We start from the raw sequence: 23,991 nt of genomic DNA on the forward strand, positions 1-23,991 counted from the left end.
ATATATATATATATATATATATATATATATATATATATATATATATATATATATATATATATATATATATATATATATATATATATATATCGCAATTGCATATATTTTATGCGTATTTAGTACTCGTCAGTTATTTACATCCGATAATTAATAAATTGAAAAAATACCTTTACACAAAACGAAATGATTAAGAACCACAAAAAAACATTCGAGCACAGGTAAATGTGATTTTTTTCAGCTGTCACAAAGAAAGAGTTGCAAAAACCAAACTGATCTTTGATCGCTTCATTTTCTGACAGCCACAATCTATTCAGCTTGATTTCGTTACTCGTACACACAAAAAAAACTTTTTGATTTCAATCGCGGATTCAATCATTTTTATACCCACCACCATAGAATGGTGACGGGGGTATAATAAGTTTGTCATTCCGTTTGTAACACATCGAAATATCGATTTCCGACTATATAAAGCATATATATTCTTGATCAGGGAGAAATTCTAAGACGATATAACGATGTCCTTCTGTCCGTCTGTCTGTCTGTTGTAATCACGCTACAGTTTTCAATAATGAAGCAATCGTGCTGAAATTTTGAACAAACTCTTTTGTCTGCAGTCAGGTCAAGCTCGAAGATGGGCTATATCGGTCCAGGTTTTGATATAGTCCCCATATAAACCGACCTCCCGATTTGGGGTCTTGGGCTTATAGAAATCGAAGTTTTTATCCAATTTGCCTGAAATTTGAAATCTAGAGGTATTTTATGCCCGTAAAGAGGTGTGCCAAAAATGGTGAGTATCGGTCCATGTTTTGGTATAGCCCCCATATAGACCGATCTCCCGATTTTACTTCTTGGGCTTATAGAAACCGCAGTTTTTATTCAATTTACCTGAAATTGGAAATCTAGAGGTATTGTAGGACCACAAATACGTGTGCCGAAAATGGTGAGTATCGGTCCATGTTTTGGTATAGCCCCCATATAGACCGATCTCCCGATTTTACTTCTTGGGCTAGGATTTTCATGCATTAGTATTTGACAGATCACGTGGGATTTCAGACATGGTGTCAAAGAGAAAGATGCTCAGTATGCTTTGACATTTCATCATGAATAGCCTTACTAACGAGCCACAACGTCGAATTTTCAGTGAATGGGCCCTAGAAAAGTTGGCAGAAAATCCGCTTTTTTATCGACAAATTTTGTTCAGCGATGAGGCTCATTTCTGGTTGAATGGCTACGTAAATAAGCAAAATTGCCGCATTTGGAGTGAAGAGCAACCAGAAGCCGTTCAAGAACTGCCCATGCATCCCGAAAAATGCACTGTTTGGTGTGGTTTGTACGCTGGTGGAATCATTGGACCGTATTTTTTCAAAGATGCTGTTGGACGCAACGTTACGGTGAATGGCGATCGCTATCGTTCGATGCTAACAAACTTTTTGTTGCCAAAAATGGAAGAACTGAACTTGGTTGACATGTGGTTTCAACAAGATGGCGCTACATGCCACACAGCTCGCGATTCTATGGCCATTTTGAGGGAAAACTTCGGAGAACAATTCATCTCAAGAAATGGACCGGTAAGTTGGCCACCAAGATCATGCGATTTGACGCCTTTAGACTATTTTTTGTGGGGCTACGTCAAGTCTAAAGTCTACAGAAATAAGCCAGCAACTATTCCAGCTTTGGAAGACAACATTTCCGAAGAACTTCGGGCTATTCCGGCCGAAATGCTCGAAAAAGTTGCCCAAAATTGGACTTTCCGAATGGACCACCTAAGACGCAGCCGCGGTCAACATTTAAATGAAATTATCTTCAAAAAGTAAATGTCATGGACCAATCTAACGTTTCAAATAAAGAACCGATGAGATTTTGCAAATTTTATGCGTTTTTTTTTTTTTTTTAAAAGTTATCAAGCTCTTAACAAATCACCCTTTAGAAACCGCAGTTTTTATTCAATTTACCTGAAATTGGAAATCTAGAGGTATTTTAGGACCACAAATAAGTGTGCCAAAAATTGTGAGTATTGGTCCATGTTTTGGTATGGTCCCCATATAAAACGTCCTCCCAATTTGGGGTCTTGGGCTTATAGAAACCGTAGTTTTTATCCAATTTGTCTGAAACTTCTTGAGGGTATAGAAGGCGCACTGATCATGAAAATTGCTTGAAACTCAATGTAAAATTTCCAGATTTTACTTCTGCAGATTTAAGATTTCAAATCAAGACGTTATTTTATAATTTTCTTGCACACTTACAAGAGATGTTAATGATTCCTCTAAAACTCAAACATAAATGGTTCTTATAAATCCAGAATCTGATATAGTCCTCATAGGTGAAATCTTTAAATTTATCTTTGGGAAGTGTCCTCAAGTCCTCAAGCCCTCCTGAAATTTTAAAGGAAACCCTAATATTTGTTTCATGGTGGTGGGTATTTAAGATTCGGCCCGGCCGAACTTAGTGCTGTATATACTTGTTTTAATTTAAATGTCTTCAATTACAAAAATGATAGTATCAATCACCCATTTTGATTGAAAACCAACAGGGGTTTTCAATTAAAGATTTTATTTAATTTTTTCAGGGAATCAATTAGTTGTGTCATTAAGATTCAGGCTCACTTAGACTATTCAGTCACAATGGACTGAATAGTCTAAGTGAGCCTGAATCTTAATCGGGCTGCCACTTTAACCTAACCTAACCTAGACTATTCAGTCCATTGTGATACCACATTAACTAAAAGTACCTATTACCCAGCAAAAAAAATTGGAAGTACTTCCAAAGGCACAACTTTAAAAGAACTTCCAGAAGATGCACTCCTAATGATGTTCTTTATTTTAACTACCCAGGAAGTTCTTTTAATTCCATTTTTTATAACACACTTTTTTCATATTTTTAATGGGTAATTTCAACTTTTTTTGTTTCAAATAGGTTAAAAACAGAGTAAGAAGTGATAAAATGGTACAAATTATTTAAATTTTGTCGAAAAAAATGCTAAATCCAATCTGAACAAGTATATACGGCCGTAAGTTCGGCCAGGCCGAAGCTTATGTACCCTCCATCATGGATTGCGTAGAAACTTCATCTAAACACTGCCATCCACAATCGAATTACTTAAGTTGCGGTAACGCTTGCCGATGGCAAGGTATCTTAAAACCTCCTAACACCATCTTCTAAATTGTATGTAAGTCCATACGTGGTATATATTAAATCAAAAAAGATCGATCCAATATGTATATAATTCAGTTTGAAAAGTAGACATACAATTTTGACAAAATTTTCTACAGAAATAAAATTTTAACAAAATTTTCTATAGAAATAAAATTTTCACAAAATTTTCTATAGAAATAAACTTTTGACAAAATTTTCTATTGAAATAAAATCTTGGTAGGTTATTTTTGGCTAGAGTGGCAACCATGATTATGAACCGAATAAAATTTGAACAAAATTTTCTATAGAAATAAAATTTTGATAAAATTTTCTATAGAAGTAAAATTTTGACAATGATGAAACTTTTATTATGAACAGAATAAAATTTTAACAAAATTTTCTCTACAAATAAAATTTTGACAAAATTTTCTATAGAAATAAAATTTTGACAACATTTTCTATAGAAATAAAATTTTGGTAAATTATTTTTGGCTCTAGTGGCAACCATGATTATGAACCGATATGGACCAATTTTTGTGAGATTGGACCAATTTTGGTATGGTTGTTAGCGACCATATACTAACACCACGTTCCTAATTTGAACCGGATCGGATGAATTTTGCTCCTCCAAGAGGCTCCGCAGGTCAAATCTGGGGATCAGTTTATATGTTATGGGGGCTATATAATTATAGACCGATGTGGACTAATTTTTGCATGGTTGTTAGAGACCATATACCAACACCATGTTCCAAATTACAACCGGATTGGATGAAATTTGCTTCTCTTGGAGACTTCGCAAGCCAAATCTGGGGATCGGTTTATATGGGGGCTATATATAATTATGAACGGATGTGGACCAATTTTTGCATGGTTGTTAGAGACCATATACCAACATCATGTACCAAATTTCAGCCGGATCGGATGAAATTTACTTCTCTTTGAGGCTCCGCAAGCCAAATCTGGGGATCGGTTTATATGGGCGCCATATATAATTATGGACCGATGTGGACCAATTTCTGCACGGTTATTAGAGACCATGTACCAATACCATGTACCAAATTTCAGCCGGATCGGATGCAATTTGCTCCACTTTGAGGCTTCGCAAGCCAAATCTGGAGATCGGTTTATATGGGGTCTATATATAAATATGGACCGATGTGGACCAATTTTTGCATGGTTGTTAGAGACCATATACCAACATCATGTACCAAATTTCAGCCGGATCGGATGAAATTTACTTCTCTTTGAGGCTCCGCAAGCCAAATCTGGGGATCGGTTTATATGGGGGCTATATATAATTATGGACCGATGTGGACCAATTTTTGCATGGTTCTTAGAGACCATATACCAACACCATATACCAAATTTCAGCCGGATCGGATGAAATTTGCTTCTCTTTGAGGCTCCACAAGCCAAATCTGAGGGTCCCTTTATATGGGGGCTATACGTAAAAGTGGACCGATATGGCCCATTTTCAATACCGACCTACATCGATAACAACTATTTGTGCCAAGTTTCAAGTCGATAGCTTGTTTCGTTCGGAAGTTAGCGTGATTTCAACAGACGGATGGACGGACGGACGGACGAACGGACGGACATGCTTAGATCGACTCAGAATTTCACCACGACCCATTATATATATACTTTATGGGGTCTTAGAGCAATATTTCGATGTGTTACAAACGGAATGACAAAGTTAATATACCCCCATCCTATGATGGAGGGTATAAAAATTGTGCATTTTTTTAAATATTTGAAGTCAAATGTTTCCGAGAAGCGTTAGAATCCATTAAAAATTATAAAAAATTATAAAAATTATTTATTTGACAAAATATCACAGAATTTTTTAATTTACATCCAAAAATTAAATTCGGATCACACCTAAAGAAGTGATGCAAATTGAGAGCAACGGCTGTTGAAATGGAGGACTTCCGTCCTATGACAAGTCCATGTTAAATTCATCGCTTCTGCGGTAATTTTACACCACTTCCGGATCCAAAAAGAACATTTTCATTACTTTTTTGGCGACGCTTTTTTTGCTGGGTACATATGGGCACTTCTAGTTTTAACCGCTGAACCTTCTTGATTATTTTTCTTTGTTGAACCAACCAGATTGTTCCAAAAACATTAGCAGACTTCTTAAAAAAATAAACTGATATGTAGATGCGCCTAGATTTCCAATAAATCAGCAGCCTGTAAGCTAAATTAGTTTTTCTGAAAGTAAACAGAATTATTCGAATTTAGTTTTGTTCAATTTAAAGTTAATTTTGTTGAACATTACCTGCATAGAATATCAAGCTCTTAGTTCTAGGTTGCAGATTATTTTTGCAGTTGTAGTCTTTTAGCATAAAAATGTGTATTAAGGAGCTCGGTAATTTAATTTTAGTAACAATTCTTTTCCAAAATTTGCACACATTGAAATCGTCTATTAAAATTTAAACCAAAGACAAAAATAATGGGAAAACAATGTAATATTGGAATTATATTGATGATACTTTGCAAATTCTGGAAATAGAAAAAAATATATAAATGGAAAATACATATTTTTATTATTTTCGGATATTTTTCATATTTTTAAATCCAAAAGAAATAACTTTTTTACCATTACATAATTCAGCTCATTAGTTTATATCAGATATACTGCTCTCTACTTGGGTTCAAACTGAAAAAGGCAGGTAAAACAAAAATGCAATTTAATGCCAACGCTACTTCGCAACTTCAAGGCGAATCTTCCAACAAACCCATACCGCTCTTGGTTTTAACAAAACTAGGAGTGAACAAATTTTACAATTTTAAAAGATCAATACGGTACCCACCTTTTAACTGCAAACAATTTCTTATATTCCTATATATTTGATAAAATGATGGAGTTGATGGGATTGATTTCACGAAATAAAATTGCTCACTAAAAGAAATGAGTAAAAAATATATTATTTTAGTAGGTTTAATGTAAACACGCTTCAATGGAAAACGTTATTCACATTTCATAATTGCCTTACCTTCAATAAACGTAGATTGTTTTCCAATTTTACAATACCACAAAGCACAACCACAGGTAATTTCAAATGCGTTCTACCATATATTTTTTCAAACCTTTACCACGTGGCCATTTGTTGTTCCGCACTTTATGTATTTCAACCCTTTGCTATGATTTTTTGTTGCGTTCAAAATATTTATGCACATATTTCGAACGCAGAAGACAGAATATCACCAATCATGTTTTCAATTTAGTGTGTAAATATAACCATAGCGATAGACGGTAGGCCAACACTTATTTACGTGTATTTCTTATGGGAAGCCCAAAATCCCCGACGGAATACCGTGACGGCTAGCGGCGTGTCGCTAAATTAAAACTTATTCTAACTCCTTGGCGAAAACTGGTATAGTGTTGCCATCGCTTATCAAATTTTGTAACTCACCACTAGGCATTGCTGTTGCCTGGACACGTGTAGATTATTTTTTCTTGAAATAACTCAACAAATAACAAGCCATTGTATGTTTTTATTCAACGTCATTGTTTAATATTGTCAAAACATGCTGTATTGACAACAAAAACGCTAGGAAACGTGAAAAATTGAATTATTCGCCGTCAAGCTTATTGTATTTGCCGTTGCGGCAAAAATGTTTCGCCTACCGCCTATCGCTATGGTTATATTTACACACTTACGCGAAAAAGAAAAACCCAACCGTTCGTTACGAGTTACTTACACAGACTGATCTCTCCATCATACGTTGTTGAATAAATACACATTCCCTTGTTCTCTTTTCGCTCTTTCCATCGTTCAAAATTATTCAAGTTCAATCACAAAGGTAATTGGAAACGGAAAATTTTTCAATCACGTTTGTAATTGAAAACAAGTAAGGAAAGTCTAAAGTCGGGCGGGGCCGACTATATTATACCCTGCACCACTTTGTAGATCTAAATTTTCGATACCATATCACATCCGTCAAATGTGTTGGGTGCTATATATAAAGGTTTGTCCCAAATACATACATTTAAATATCACTCTGAAGCAATATCAAATCTGAAGCAATTTTAAGGAAACTTCGCAAAAGTTTATTTATGATTTATATATGTATTAGAAGTTTAGGAAAATTAGAGTCATTTTTATAACTTTTCGACTAAGCAGTGGCTATTTAACAAGGAAAATGTTGGTATTTTGACCATTTTTGTCGAAATCAGAAATAACATATATATGGGAGCTATATCTAAATCTGTAGCGATGTCAACCAAATTTGACACGCATAGCTACAATGCCAATTCTACTCCCTGTGCAAAATTTCAACTAAATCGGAGTTAAAAATTGGCCTCTGTGGTCATATGAGTGTAAATCGGGCGAAGGCTATATATGGGAGATATATCCACATCTGAACCGATTTCAACCAAATTTGGCACGCATAGTTACAATGCTAATTCTACTCCCTGTAAAAATTTCAACTGAATCGGAACAAAAAATTGGCCTCTGTGGATAAATGAGTGTAAATCGGGCGAAAGCTATATCTGAACCGATTTGGCTGATATTTTGCAAGTTTTGTCGAGACTCATAAAATATTCGGATGTACGGAATTTGAAGATCGGTATATACCAGGGATCCGGAGCGGTCCATTTTTTTCGCTCCGCTCTGCTCCGCTCCCGCTCCGGAGAAAAAAAACCGCTCCGAGAAAAAAAATCGCTCCGCTCCGCTCCTCTTCGAGAAAATTATAGTACAAACATTGTATTATTTGTTCAATTGAGTTTTATTTTATTTAGAATAATCGGGCGGTACATATATGGGAGCTATAGCTAAATCTGAACCGATTTCGATGATTTTTTGCACATATAGTTAGTGCTATAGAAGATTACATTTAGCCAACTTTGAGTAAGATCGGTTGATAAATAAGGGTTTTATGACCTAATTTGACAAAATCGGGCGATACATATATATGGGACCTATATCTAAATCTGAACCGATTTCGATGAAATTTTCAGACTTAAAGGGTGATACAGAAGATTATTTTGTGCTAAATTTGACGACGATCGGTTAGCAAAAAAGTGCAACGTGACCCCATTTGTCGAAATCGAGCTATACATATATATGGGAGCTATATCTACATTTGATCCGATTTCTTCCAAGTTCAATAACGTTCGTCCTTGTGCCCAAAAAAACTCCCTGTACCAAATTTCATCAAAATCGGTTAATAATTGCGACCGAAATCCTGTGATCAACAAATACATGGACAGACGGACGGATGGACGGACGGACGCCAAGCGCTAGAGGAGGTCGGTATATATTTTATGGGGTCTAAAATCAATATTTCTTGTAGGCACATTTTTTGGAAGATCAAACTTATTATACCCTAACCACTATGTGGTTTAGGGTATAATGACTTTAAAACAATGTGTTGAAATATTTTATTAATTTGGAAGATTTTTCAGAAATATTAAATCCATTTTGACTTCATTAAAACGAAATTTGCATTCATGTTAGGATACACATTTTTATGTCGAATCACTTAGCTATAAGGACAAACAGACTTCATTGAAAAGTTTAGAGACTTTTAGACAAGGAAAAACTTTTTTTCAGAGAAATACGTCTTCTATTCTAAGCAAAATTCGTATTCGTATTTTAAGCATGTGAAATATTTGGCCTCCCGACAATATTCTTTGCGGTGCACCATCTACTATTTAATATGTGATAGAAACCAAATTTATGAAAATGGACCAAAATGGACCAAATTCTGTTTGGTCTGACCATCGGACCAAATTTAAAAATTAGAAATCTTTTGGACCAATTTTGGTCCGATCGGACCAAAACGGTAACGCTGATTGGAATTGAAAGTATATACACAGAGTAGAAGTAACTACTCTCCGAAAGTTTTTTTTGTTTTGCAACAGACGTAGAGAAGAGGTTTTGTTATATTTGTAATGTGTGTGTGTATGTTTATGTTTGCAACAACCTCCATCGACTTCAGTCCGTGGTATACCTACGAATATTCTTACTCAGATCTAGTGTTACCTAATTTCGCTTTTTTCCCCTTTATTGTATAATAAATGTATATGCGCACATTTTTCAACCAAAATTGAAACTATCCATAATTTTAATTAAATTTTCGAGAACTAATATCAGAAATAAGAGAATGCTAGGATATAGTACAATAGTAAAGCAAATGTGAATGAAAAAAAGCATGCCCGGTTCCAAAGATTTTGTCTTTACTTTAACAGTTTGGGTATTAATTCCGAGCCAAAGAAGCGGAGAATACAAGTAAGGATACTTTAAAGACGTAACTCTCTTTTAAATTTGGGGGTTATGTACTTGCTTCTAGGAAGCAAATGTTAATTTTTCATTTTTTTTAGATTTTTTCGTCAGTTGTTATCAAAATCCTTTAAAAACGAGTTAACGGGTTATTTTTTTCCATATTAAGACTCGACTTCCAGTAGAAATTATGCTATGTTTCAAGTAAAAAGCGTCTTTAAAATAAAGTGTTGAAAAACATGTCTTATTTTTTAACGATTTTTTGCTTTGTAGGCAAGATGCAAAAAGGAAACAAATTTAACCCTGCTATTATGTTGGGGTCATTTGATGACCCAAATCGAATTTATTATTACCCCATTTCTTTGTGGTGGAATATAATTAAAAGATCTCACTACTCAGTGCATGAATTGGTGAAATGTACTTAATCCAATAGGGTTTGTTAAAATTTTATGTTCGTAGGGTTTTTTATTCTTGGTGTATACACATAACAGGTTGGGGTCATTTAATGACCCCATATATTACACAGGGGAACAAACACGAACTTTTTTGTGTTGATTTGAAATTTATAGCAAATTTTAGTAATTTGAGGTCGCTGAATCCAAATATACACTTGGTTTTTATCCATCAGTTTGACTTTTCGAGATATACCGGTATTTTCATAATTAAGGCACTTCACTACATATATTGGAAAAATTTGAAAACGGTTCACCATTTTAAATAAAAACAAACCGAAAATCCCAAAGAATATTATCTTTAAGCCGTCTTTACATTGCTTTTCAATTTTCTAAGTAGTTTTAGAGATATCGTTTAAGTTTTGAAAAAAAAATTGAAATTTTTAACAAAAAAAAATTTGTTCTTTAAAAATTCCTACAAAATAAAAATGGGTCGAAAATCACAGTTTTGGTTCAGAAATAGTTAGTTTAATATATTTCGAATAAAATGAGCTTTATTTCATTACAATCGGTGCACGACTTTTAATATTGTTCACGATTTACTGAATTGATATAAATCGCGATTTCCGTATAAAAATTACATTTTCTAATGGGTGAATGTTTGTATTATTATTATTTTATTATTTATTAATAGATTTATTTATTCCGTACCATATAAACATATAATAAACTAAATACATATAAATTTCAATTATAAATCTATATAGGCGTAGCAAAATTGCTGTTTGCCTGATTGGCTTGTATATTGTACATTTGTTAGTATTTTGTTTATATGTAATATCTTGAAAAAAAAAGGTTTCCTCATTTTGTTCTAAGTGTTGAATTCATTTATAAGAAAAGTTCTATATTTTATGCATGATTTTAGATATTTATATAAGGTATTAAAATTCGTGCCATTTAGTATCGTATATACTTCATTTTCAGTAAGGATATTTCGGCCAAAGTATTGTCTTCTAAAATTGCGATATATTGGGCATACGCCGATAAAGTGAATCGTATTTTCAGACGCATCCATGTTACATATTGAACACAGTCCGTTAGTATTATCTCTAAAACATCTAGCATTCAGATCTAAAAGACCACATCTAGCTCGGATAATTAAACCAGTGGCACGACATGAAAATACGGTAGATAACGCTGGAGCGATATTGTAACTCAGTTGGGGGTACAGATCGTGAAATTGCGAATTAGACGCATCTATGCAGAAATTTTCAAATTCCTTAGACCTAAACCTTTCCATTATGTCTTGCCAAAACACACAAATAGGAACTGACGTGTCCGGTGTAACATAGTCAAGGTACTGGCATAGAGTTGTCCATTCATTAGCCCAATATATATTTAGTTCAATAACCCTCTCAGCAAGAACACGTGGAAGTCTATGATGTCCGAGTTTCAGAACCCTGTTTATATATCTAAAATGTGACTCTAAAGTAGATGCATACATGGAACCACATCCCATCTCTAGATGCAAAACATAATTCGGAGTATTTCTGGGGAGATATAGCATTCTCTTAATAAAAAATCGGAGCAGTTTCTCAACATCTATAAGTTTTTCGAAGCCCCAGATTTGTGCGGCATAACACATTATCGATCTGGAACAGGCATCAAATATTCTCATCTTATTCTCTTTCGAGATATTTGGGTGGTTAATATACTTCCCCCAAGTAGAATTTATAGCAATCTTAGAGGCAGTGAGTTTTTTGTTTACATGCTTTCTAAACGAAAGATTATATGTCAGTTCAACCCCAAGATAAGTATAACAATTAACCACTTCTATCCGCTGATTCGCAAAGTACCAATCCAAATTAGACGCGATTCTGGAGCTCTTGCGAAAAACCATAACCTTAGATTTTGTTAAATTGACCTTTAAATCCCATAGGGAGCAGTACCTTTCGAGGTTATCAATCATCTTCTGGAGGTCTACAGAATTATCGGCAAGTAGGACAATATCGTCCGCATATAACAAAACCTTTATTTCCACATTGTCCACACTCACGCCACATGGTAACATGGATGGAAGGTCATTGACGTATAGAGAGAACAAAATAGGGCTTAGTATACAGCCCTGTCTAATTCCAGTCTGTACTGGGAACGAGTCAGAGAAAGAAAACCCATCCCATATTCTACTCTCGCACTTTTTATATAGAAGCATCAGAAGTCTGATTATCTTTGACGATAATCCCATATGTAATAAGTTAGTTTGTATGAATGTTTGTATGTAATAAGTTTGTTTTTTTTTTATGGTTCTGTTGATGAAGAACTGAATATTGTTTTTATAGTTATTTGGGACGATGAATCCAAATCTGCACGTGGTTCCACATTTCGGTGAAACCACATAGAGAAGCTTTGAAACTCAGAAATGTCACCAGCAGAAGATATATTATTCCACCCGCTGAAAAAATACTTTGGTGTTTGGTCGAAACTGGGGTTGAACCCATGACCCTTTGTAAAACGGGCATGCTAACCATTGCGCCACGGTAGCTCCCATTACCACCTACATACAACTTTTTTACAACCAAAAGGCACGAGTAAATTAAAAAAGTGTAAATTTTTTCATTAAAGAAAAACTTCCAATAAAGCATAACTGGCAAAATAAACGGTATGTTCGTCTCAACGACAGAAAATTCCAGTAACAACAACCTATTCCGATGATCCCAAACTATAAAAAACCTTTTAATTAGATACACATTTCATTTTATTTTACAAAATTAAGTGTGGGTCATGATATGACCCCAACATAAAATCTGTAAGTTTTTTCTAACATAGTAGCAGCGTTAAAGACAATTTTATTAATTTTAAAGAATTTTTCTTAATTATTAAAGTCACGTTGATCTTACCTCAAAAATTTTATCTTTCATGTTATGATACACATTTTTAAGTAAAATCACTCAATTATAAGGACATTACAACTTCATTCAAAAGTTTATTGCCTTTTGGACAAGAAAAAAAAACTTTATTTTAGAGAAATGCGTCTTCCATGTTAAGCAAAATTTGCATTCTTATTCTAAGGACATGGAATCTTTGACTTCACGACAATATTTTTTCAGTGTAGAAAACTAAAAAATTAAATATAAATAAGATTAGTTTAATTGCATTTATTTGACGTTCATTACAAACATCTTTGTAGTAATACGGGATGAAATTGATCAAAAGTACTGTTGTTACTTTTACAACACAATACTAGATATATATTTTGACATTTGCCGTTCTTGAAAACAATTACTAAAAAACACGTTGTGTTTTCCCCAATGTACGTACGTACAAAAATACATATCGTACATTTTAAACGTTTACTTACACTACGCTAAGTACTAGCTAAATTTGAAATTACCTACACAGTGTAATTTCAAAGTTACACATTTCATTCAAGTAATATTTTATTCGGAGCGGAGCGGTTTTTCATTTGGAAACCGCTCCGCTCCGGATTTTAGAAATGCCGCTCCCGCTCCGGCAAAAAAAGTGCTTGCTCCGCTCCGGATCCTTGGTATATACACGCCATCCCGAAACGGGACCCTATACCAAATTTTAGGACAATCGGACTAAAACTGCGAGCTGTACGTTGCACACAAAAATACATCAACAGACAGACAGACGGACAGACAGACGGACATCGCTAAATCGACTCAGAATTTAATTCTAAGCCGATCCGTATACTAAAAGGTTGTTCTATGATTACTCCTTCTTAGCGTTACATACAAATGCACAAACTTATTATACCCTGTACCATAGTAGTGGTGAAGGGTATAATTATTTCCGAATTGATTAACAAATTGATTGAATCAATTAATATTTTAATTGGAAACGTAACAAATATCAATCATTTTTTAATTGGTTTGTTTTCGGATTTTATTAAATAATTAATTGAATCAATTAACATACCATGGATAGCGTAGAAACGGAAGACTGCCATCCACAACTGAATTACATAGATTGTGGTAATATTTATCGATGATAAGGTATCTTAACACTTCTTCACATCGTCTTCTAAATTGTGAGTTAGTTTATATATGGACATATACCACGTGTACGTGGTATATATTAGACAATAAAGGTATAGGTTAGGTTAGGTTAAAGTGGCAGCCCGATTAAGATTCAGGCTCACTTAGACTATTCAGTCCATTGTGATACCACATTAACTAAAAGTACCTATTACATATGGGCACTTCTAGTTTTAACCGCTGAACCTTCTTGATTATTTTTCTTTGTTGAACCAACCAGATTGTTCCAAAAACATTAGCAGACTGCTTAAGTTAACGTTTTCCATATCCGCCAGTAATCTGAAGCTATATGCTTCTAAAAGTTGCTTGCGCTTTACACAAAATGCAGGACACTCACACAAAAGGTGTTTAATTGATTCTTTTTCCTCCGCATCATGACAGCTCATACAATAGTCATTATACTTCGCGCCAATAGTTTTTGCAAAATCGCCTATCAGGCAGCGACCCGTTATAGCAGATATCAGGAGTGATATCTGACGTCTCGAGAACATTAGCATATCTAGTGTGCGGTTTAAGTTGAAATGGGGCCATATTTGCTTGGTGTCGTTACAACCCTTGCAATTCTCCCATCGAACATTTGCCATCCTAACAGCCTTCTCACGCAGCATGAGCTTGCAGGTAGCTAGGGGCATACCAACAAATTCCAGTTCCCCTGGAATATGTAAGGTAGTCCCTAGCCTTGCCAACTCATCCGCTTCGCAGTTCCCCGGTATGTTCCTATGGCCAGGCACCCATATTAGGTGAATATTGTACTGCTCAGCCATCTCATTGAGAGATTTGCGGCAGTCGATGGCCGTTTTCGAGTTGAGGAACACAGAGTCCAAGGATTTTATTGCAGGTTGACTGTCTGAGTATATATTAATGCCAATATTTGTTGGAACATTACTTCTCAGCCAATTCGCCACCTCTCTTATTGCTAATATTTCAGCCTGAAAAACACTACAGTGATTAGGTAATCTTTTCGCTATTCGAATTTCCAGATCTTTAGAATATACTCCGAACCCCACTTGTCCATTCAATTTGGAGCCATCAGTATAGAAATCTATATATCTTTTATTCCCCGGGGTCTGTGTACACCACGCCTCACTGTTGGGAATTAGAGTTTCAAACTTTTTGTCGAAAAGTGGTTTTGCCAGGGTATAATCCACTACGTTAGGCACATCTGGCATTATTTTGAGAACCGAACTATGACCGTACATTTTTTCCGACCACAGCGATAGCTCGCGCAACCGCACAGCCGTTGTTGCAGCTGACTGTTTGGCCAAAATGTCTAAAGGCAATAGATGTAGCATGACATTAAGGGAGTCTGTTCCTGTCTTACTAAATGCGCCTGAGATACATAAGCTCGCCATACGCTGAACTTTATCTAAACAAGTCGGTTTCTGAAGTGCCGGCCACCAGACTACAACACCATATAGCATTATAGGTCTAACTACTGCAGTGTATAGCCAATGCAATAGGTTTTAGTCCCCACTTTTTCCCTATTGCCTTTTTGCACGAGTACAAAGCTACCGTGGCTTTTCTCGCCCTCTCTTCAATATTAAGCCTAAAATTCAGCTTCCTGTCCAAAATAACGCCAAGGTATTTTGCACACTCACCAAAGGGAATTTCAGTACCCCCTAAGGAAATGGGCCTAACCGTGGGAGTTTTACGATCTTTGCAGTACATGACTAGTTCTGTCTTTGCTGGATTTACACCAAGACCATTATCTTTCGCCCATTTCTCAGTCATCCGGAGAGCTCTCTGTATAATATCTCTGATTGTGGATGGGAATTTTCCCCTGACTGCTAGCGCCACATCATCTGCGTATGCCACCACTTTTATCCTTTCTTTTTCTAGGGAAACCAGAAGGTTGTTTATAGCAACATTCCAAAGAAGAGGTGATAGAACTCCTCCTTGGGGAGTGCCTCTGTTCACATACCTTTGTATGTTTGCTTGCCCTAGTGTGGCTGAAATACGTCTCTTTATTAGAAGTTCGTCTAACAGCCTAAGTATACCTGGATCAACATTCAGAGTTGTCAGTCCATTAAATATCGAGCTCGGATGGACATTATTGAACGCCCCTTCGATGTCTAGAAACGCCACGATTGTGTATTCTTTGACAGATAGTGAGCTTTCAATAAAGCTGACTAGTTCATGCAATGCGGTCTCAGTAGACCTGCCCTTCGAGTATGCATGCTGTCGTTTCGAGAGCAAACTTGAATCCACGCTAGTTCTAAGATACATGTCTATCATCCTCTCCAGGGTCTTAAGTAGGAATGAGGATAAGCTGATTGGTCGGAAATTCTTCGCACTCGAGTGAGAGGCTTTTCCTGCTTTAGGTATGAAGACGACTTTTGTTTCCCTCCACTTTTCTGGAATATATGCTAAGTTTACACATCGTTTATATATCACCGTCAACCAGGGGATAACTCTTTCAGCCACTGCCTGTAACTCCGCCGGAGTAATTCCATCGGGTCCGGGGGATTTGAATGGTCCAAAGCAATTTAAAGCCCATTTTATTCTAGATTCCGACACAATTTCCTCGATAGGAAATGATCGCTGAGCCTCTGTTACACCGCCGGAACATGGTTCAACCGTCTGATTTCCAGGGAAGTGTGTGTCCAAAAGTACCTCCAACGTCTCCTCACTGGACGTTGTCCAATTTCCCTCCGATGTTTTAATGAAACCTGGAGCGGTGTTAGTGGATGCTAGTACCTTCCGTAGTCTGGAAGCCTCTGACGTATTCTCAATACTGCTACAGTAATCATCCCAAGAGTTTTGTTGAGACCTTCTCAGTTCTCGTTTATATTCTCTCAGATTCATCTTGTAAGTGTCCCAATCCTCCGGAGCTCTTGTGGACTTTGCTTTGTTAAAGAGCTTCCTGCAGGATTTCCTCATATTACTTAACTCCGTAGTCCACCATGGCGGCCGATTTTTTCCCCTTGGCTTTCCTCTAGGGCAAGCAGCTTTCAGTGAAATGTTGAAGGCCTTAGTAATCCGCTCCACTGCGTGTTCGATATCTTGCACAGTGCTCATATTTGTCTCCGGCATTTCCGGTATCATCGAATTGAACGATTCCCTATACCTATTCCAATCAGCTTTCCTAACATTTGGCGGAAATATGGTCTTTGAAGTACGAACAGCCAATCTGAAACTGATGTAGCGATGATCTGAGAAGCTATGTTCCCTCAAAACTTGCCACTCAGATATCTTATCATTCAGTTCCGGAGAGGTCAACGTTACGTCCAAAACCTCTTGTCTGTTGCTGGTGACGAAGGTTGGTGCATCTCCCTTATGGCAAACTACCAGTTTAGTACGCAAAATAAACTCTATTAGCGACTCTCCCCTTGCATTAGTATCACTACTTCCCCAAATACTATGATGTGCATTTGCATCGCATCCCATAATGAGTTTTGTCTTTGTTTTTAGTGACTCCTCAACTAAGGTCTTAACGGCACAGGGTGGCATCTCCCTATCATGTCCCATGTAGACCGAAGATACCCAATATTTGCATGTGGATATCTCTAGACTGGCTACGACAGTGTCTGCATTGCTCAATGAAGGAAGCAGAAACAAGTTTAGTTCGTTTTTAGCAATTATACATGCTCGATTTATATCGGTACCGGTATTATGCAAAAGTTTGAAACCCGGAGTGCTTAATTCACAGATCTTGTTCTTATATATGTATGGTTCTTGAATAAGAACTATATCTATGTCTCCTTTCATCAGGAGAACTTTTAAGGCAGCACAAGCGGCCTTACAATGGTGAAGATTTATCTGGAGGAACCGTAGAACCATCCAAATTTTCAACCACCGTCACATCAGCCGCTTCAATTGAGTCATCAAGGGCTTCCTCTTCACAGATCTCGGTGACTCTCGCAACAATCCGCGGTTCAGTTTTGGTGAGGCTTGAGCCTGTAGAAACTTCCCGCATATGATTTTCGCCATAGTCTGCAGGTTTTATGTCTCCTTCGGCTTCGCTAGGAGATTTTTCCACTGCTGACTCTACCGGAGGCTTGTCCGTTTCGGAATCCTTTGCCTGATCGCTTTTGTATACCTTCATATGGATATCATGAAAGCCATAACTTACGCGTCCTTGGGTCTGGGCTAGATGTGGCAGCGACTCTATGTTTAATATAAACACCGCATGTCGTCTTGGTCCATCCACCTCATCCAAACGACCAACCTTCCAATCGGCGGTTGGAAGATCTGGGTTACATTCTTTTAGTCTCTCTAGTATTGACTCAGGATCAGGAGGGTTTGCCGGTATCCATGCATGTGCTCTAGGTTTAGCCGGTATGTCTTTTTTATCGACTAACTCCAAAGCGGCTCCTTCCCAAACTTCACCAATTAGCATCAATGCAGCTTTAAAGCAATCCATAGACCTCTGGTCTGCAAAAGCTATTAACTTATATCGTCCTTGATACCATCCAGCATCTTGCCGTCGAGGACTTGGTCCGGGAAACTTTTTTCGCACCTCTGAGTAGACACCAGACATCGCGTTCTCAATTTCCCCCCATTTTTGCCTTGGAATCATACCGTCCAATGCTCCTTTATTAATAATAGCCATCACAAGGCTGTCTTTTGCAACTGAGGCAAACGATCTTTGATCCCGTTTAGAGGATGGCAGCTCATCCGGTGATCGTTCCCTTTTTCCAGCTTCAAGAACTCCTTGAGCCCATTTTAAGGAATCGCTTTGCTTAGCCGACAACGTGCTTGGGTCGACTGATCCTAATTTCTTTAGGATAAACAAAGCATTTCTTCGTTCCTTGAATCTCTTTCGAGAGGGATTGCCTCCTTTTGATGTCGTCACCTTAGAAAAGGTTCGACTTGCCAAAGTGTCACCGCCAGTCGACCCGTCTACAGGTCGACTAATTGGGCCTGACTCTTGGTCGATGCCCAAATTTATAACTTCAGTCGTTACCCGTCCACTGGGCCCTGAAGTTAGCAACCCAGTGGATGACTTTGAATTTCGCTGCATGGTGGTTTATTATTTCCACCACACGTGAAATTCGTAATAAGTACTTATTACGATGAAATACTCCGCTATTAAAAAACACGTCCGTTCAGTTCGACGAATAAAGGTATATATAAGTAAGTCTACAAATACTTACGAACGGATATGGACCCAGAATTGAAATATGGGGGTCGCTATATACAATTATGAACCGATATGGTTAATTTTTTGTGTGATTGGGGATCGGTTTATCTGAGGGCTATATATAACTATAGACCGATATGGACATAGTTTGGCATGGTTGTTAGCGGCCATATACTAGCACAATGTACCAAATTTCCACCGAATTGGATAATTTTTTTCCTCCAAGACGTTCCGAAGGTCAAATCTGGGGATCGGTTCATATAGGAACTATATATAAGTATGCATGGTTGTTAGTGTCCATATAAAGGGTGATTTGTTAAGAGCTTGATAACTTTTTTTTTAAAAAAAACGCATAAAATTTGCAAAATCTCATCGGTTCTTTATTTGAAACGTTAGATTGGTCCATGACATTTACTTTTTGAAGATAATTTCATTTAAATGTTGACCGCGGCTGCGTCTTAGGTGGTCCATTCGGAAAGCCCAATTTTGGGCAACTTTTTCGAGCATTTCGGCCGGAATAGCCCGAATTTCTTCGGAAATGTTGTCTTCCAAAGCTGGAATAGTTGCTGGCTTATTTCTGTAGACTTTAGACTTGACGTAGCCCCACAAAAAATAGTCTAAAGGCGTCAAATCGCATGATCTTGGTGGCCAACTTACCGGTCCATTTCTTGAGATGAATTGTTCTCCGAAGTTTTCCCTCAAAATGGCCATAGAATCGCGAGCTGTGTGGCATGTAGCGCCATCTTGTTGAAACCACATGTCAACCAAGTTCAGTTCTTCCATTTTTGGCAACAAAAAGTTTGTTAGCATCGAACGATAGCGATCGCCATTCACCGTAACGTTGCGTCCAACAGCATCTTTGAAAAAATACGGTCCAATGATTCCACCAGCGTACAAACCACACCAAACAGTGCATTTTTCGGGATGCATGGGCAGTTCTTGAACGGCTTCTGGTTGCTCTTCACTCCAAATGCGGCAATTTTGCTTATTTACGTAGCCATTCAACCAGAAATGAGCCTCATCGCTGAACAAAATTTGTCGATAAAAAAGCGGATTTTCTGCCAACTTTTCTAGGGCCCATTCACTGAAAATTCGACGTTGTGGCAGATCGTAAGTCTATTCATGATGAAATGTCAAAGCATACTGATCATCTTTCTCTTTGACACCATGTCTGAAATCCCACGTGATCTGTCAAATACTAATGCATGAAAATCCTAACCTCAAAAGAATCACCCTTTACTTACACAAAATACAAAATTTCAACTGAATCGGATGAAATCTGCTCCTCCAAGAGGCTCCAACACCAAATGTGAGGATCGGTTTTTATGGGGGCTACATATGCTTATGGACCGATATGAACCAATTTTGGCATGGTTATTAAAGACCATTTACTAACACCACGTACCAAATTTCAACCGTATCGGATGAATTTTGCTTCTCAAACTTGGGGACCGTTTTATAAAAGGGCTATATACAATTATGGACCGATATGGACCAATTTTTGCATGGTTATCAGAGACTATATACTTACACCACGTACCAAACCCGGATCGGATGAATTTTTAATTCTCAAAGAGGCCTGGAGTTCAAATCTGGGGATTGGTTTATATGGGGTCTATATATAATTATGGACCGATATGGACTAATTTATGCATGGTTGTTAGCATAAGCGTAGGAAGGCCTCTGGGGAGGGGGCTTAGACCCCCCCAGAAAAATTTTAGCCCCCCCCAGAATTTGAAACTCTATTTATGATTTTCCATTTTTCAATAAATGTCAATAGTTTTTTTAATTTTTATAAAAATTAAACAAGTATATACAATCGCACAAAGTTCCGCTAAATACTTTCATGAACAATCGAATTACTTGGGTTGTGGTAGCAGTTGCCGATGGCAATGTTTGAAGTCAGATATTTATGAAATAAAGGTGTGGTTGAACTTATGATTGATTTAGTTTAGTCAATTTAAATAAAAAAATAGTAATTCATATTAAAACTATTCTTTCATAAATTAATATCTTAATAATGCTGCGAAAAAGCGTTACCAAAAAAGTAGTGAAAATGTTCTTTTTGGTCTAGAAGTGGTGCAAAATTGGCGGAGAAGCAATGAATGTAATATGAGCTTGTCATAGGACAAATGTCCACCGTTTCAACAGCCGTTGCAATGAATTTGCATCACTTCTTAAGTTGTGATCCAAATTCAGTGTTTTGAATGTGAATTAAAAAATTTTGTTATATTTTCCCAAATAATTATTTTTTATATTGTTTTTATGATTTTTAATGCATTCTGACGCTTGTTTGAAAGGTTTTTCCTCGAATAATTTCCAAAATTATCGATTTTTCTATAATGGATTTAGCAGTTTTGTGACAAAATTTGAATAATTTGTACCAATTTATTTATTCTTACTCTTTTTTTAAACTATTTGAAATAAAAAGAAAACAAAAAATTACACATTAAAATATGGAAAAAAATGAAGTAAAAAAACTTCCTGTGTAGTTAAAATAATTGAGGACATTTTTGGAAGTACTTTTAAAGTTGTGCCTTTAGAACAACTCACAATTTTTTTGCTGGGAAAAGTGTGGAACTACTTTTAGTTGCTTTATTATAAATTAATTGTCGAGTTATTTTGATGTCTAATTTTTTATTCAATTTTATGAAATAAAACATTAATTGAACCTATAAGTTCAGTCAATAAATTTTTAGCTAGGAAAATTGTCTAGCTACGCTAATGGTTGCTAGTGTCCATATACTTACACCTCGTACCAAATTTCAACCGGATCGGCTCTGGAGTTCAAATCTGGGGATTGGTTTACACCAATTTTTGCATGGTTGTTAGAGACCATATACTAACACCTCGTACCAAATTTCAATTGGATCGGATGAAACTTGCTCTCAAAAGGCTCCGGAGGTCAAATCTGGGGATCGGTTTATATGGGGGCTATATATAATTATATATATACGTATAAGAGGTCCTATATGGCCCATTTGCACTACCATCCGACCTACATCAAGTATAGGCAAATTGGAGTAATTTTTACATGTTTTCGACTTAGCAGTGGGAAAATGTTGGTTTGTGGCCATTTTTGTCCAAATCGGAAGACGTATATATGGAAGCTATATTGAAATCTGAACCGATTTAAACCAAATTTGACATGCAAAGTTATTATGTTAATCCTGCAAAATTGCACGTAAATCGGACTACAACTTTGGCCTCTGTAGTCATATGATGGAAAATCGAGCGAAAGATATATATGGGAACTTTATCTAAATCTCAACCGATTTCAACCAACATTGGCATGCATATCCAGAACCTCAATTGTACTCGCTGTGCAAAGTTTGAAGTAAATCGGGATAAAACTTTGGTCTCTGTGGTCATATGAGTTTAAATCGGGCGAAAGGTATAAATGGGAGCTATATCTAAATCTGAACCGATTTCAATAAAATTTGGCACACTTGACTAAAGTACTAATTGTTCTCCTTGTGCAAAATTTAAAGAAAACAAGGGTAAAACTATGGCTTCTGAGCCCATATAAGTCCATATTTCTTCCAAAATAAATAGGGTTCTATTCTGACCCAAAACAGAAACTTGCCATAGTCAATTGGACTAAAACTGCGACCCAGACTTTGATCACAAAAATGTGTTCACAGACAGACGGACATTGCTAGATAGACTCAGGGACCCACCCTGAGCATTTTAATCAAACAGTAGTTCATTCTTACGACTTTTGGGAATCTTATGAAAATTTTCTTTGACTTTAGTTCATATTGAACTTATATGTACGGTGTCAACTTTATTTGGACATGCTTCATTGGCCTGTGAAAAAATGATAAGATTTTAGTGCAAACAAATATTTTTTTTTATACCCTCCACCATAGGATGGGGGGTATATTAACTTTGTCATTCCGTTTGTAACACATCGAAATATTGCTCTAAGACCCCATAATGTATATATATTCTTGGTCGTGGTGAAATTCTGAGTCGATATGAGCATGTCCGTCCGTACGTCCGTCTGTTGAAATCACGCTAACTTCCGAACGAAACAAGCTATCGACTTGAGCCTTGGCACAAGTAGTTGTTATTGATGTAGGTCGGATTGTATTGCAAATGGGCCATATCGGTCCACTTTTACGTATAGCCCCCATATAAACGGACCCTCAAATTTGGCTTGCGAGGCCTCTAAGAGAAGCAAATTTCATCCGATCCGGCTGAAATTTGGTACATGGTGTTAGTATATGGTCTCTAACAACCGTGCAAAAATTGGTCCACATCGGTCCATAATTATATATAGCCCCCATATAAACCGATCTCCCGAGCCAAAAATAATCTACCAAAATTTTATTTTTATAGAAAACATTGTCAAAATGTTATTTCTTTAGAAAATTTTGTCAAGATTTTTTTTCTATAGAAAATGTTGTCAAAATTTTATTTCTATAGAAAAAATTTTCCAAATTTTATTTCTATAGAAATTCTGTTCCAAATTTTACTTCTATAGCAAATGTTGTCAAAATTTTATTTTGTCAAAATTTTATTTCTATAGAAACTTTAAACTTAATTATATATGTATTTAATCGGCCTTTTTAGTTTAATATATACCACGTATGGACTATGTGGTATATATTACGGTGTTAGGAAGTTTTAAGATACCTTGCCATCGGCAAGTGTTACCGCAACCCAAGTAATTCGATTGTGGATGACAGTCTTCAGTAGAAGTTTATTATAAAAATAAATAAAATTCAGCGTTAGTTTAACTGCGGACTTTGTTTTTCAGTGCATAACAATTAAATCGCCAGAACCGTGTGTGGAGAATTCATAAAAAAACGCAGGGAACTGAATAACTTCTCTTTATAACAGTTAGAAATGCAAAGGCAACATTTTTTTCGACCCACTTCTGGTATTTTAAGCCACCTGTCGGCAAAATGAGACAATAGAAAGCCTTTTAAGTGAGTAAAATACACAAATATGTTTGTTTTTCCATTTCGAATTACTCAGTTAACATTATGTTTATCTTATCTTGGCTCCAGATAACAATTGCAACATACCAAAAGATAAGAAGGTAAGTGTATTGAAAAATACCTATTTCTATCTTCAACATTTAG

At 36.4% G+C, this 23,991-nt stretch overlaps 1 long non-coding RNA gene across 3 annotated transcripts; it reads right to left on the reverse strand.

Moving 5' to 3' along the window:
• Positions 1-4,928: 4,928 nt before the first annotated feature.
• On the reverse strand, positions 4,929-6,356 carry LOC142235070 (uncharacterized). Of its 3 annotated transcripts, XR_012721785.1 has the most exons (5): positions 6,132-6,356; positions 5,949-6,037; positions 5,735-5,794; positions 5,414-5,637; positions 4,929-5,346 (listed from the first exon to the last, which is right to left on the reverse strand). It is a non-coding gene; the product is annotated as an uncharacterized LOC142235070 (long non-coding RNA). The 3 variants fall into 3 exon arrangements; XR_012721786.1 differs by lacking the exon at positions 5,735-5,794; XR_012721784.1 differs by having other exon boundaries at positions 5,735-6,037.
• Positions 6,357-23,991: the final 17,635 nt, after the last annotated feature.

The sequence above is a fragment of the Haematobia irritans genome, chromosome 4, assembly GCF_050003625.1.
Source record: "Haematobia irritans isolate KBUSLIRL chromosome 4, ASM5000362v1, whole genome shotgun sequence".
NCBI classification, from domain to species: domain Eukaryota; kingdom Metazoa; phylum Arthropoda; class Insecta; order Diptera; family Muscidae; genus Haematobia; species Haematobia irritans.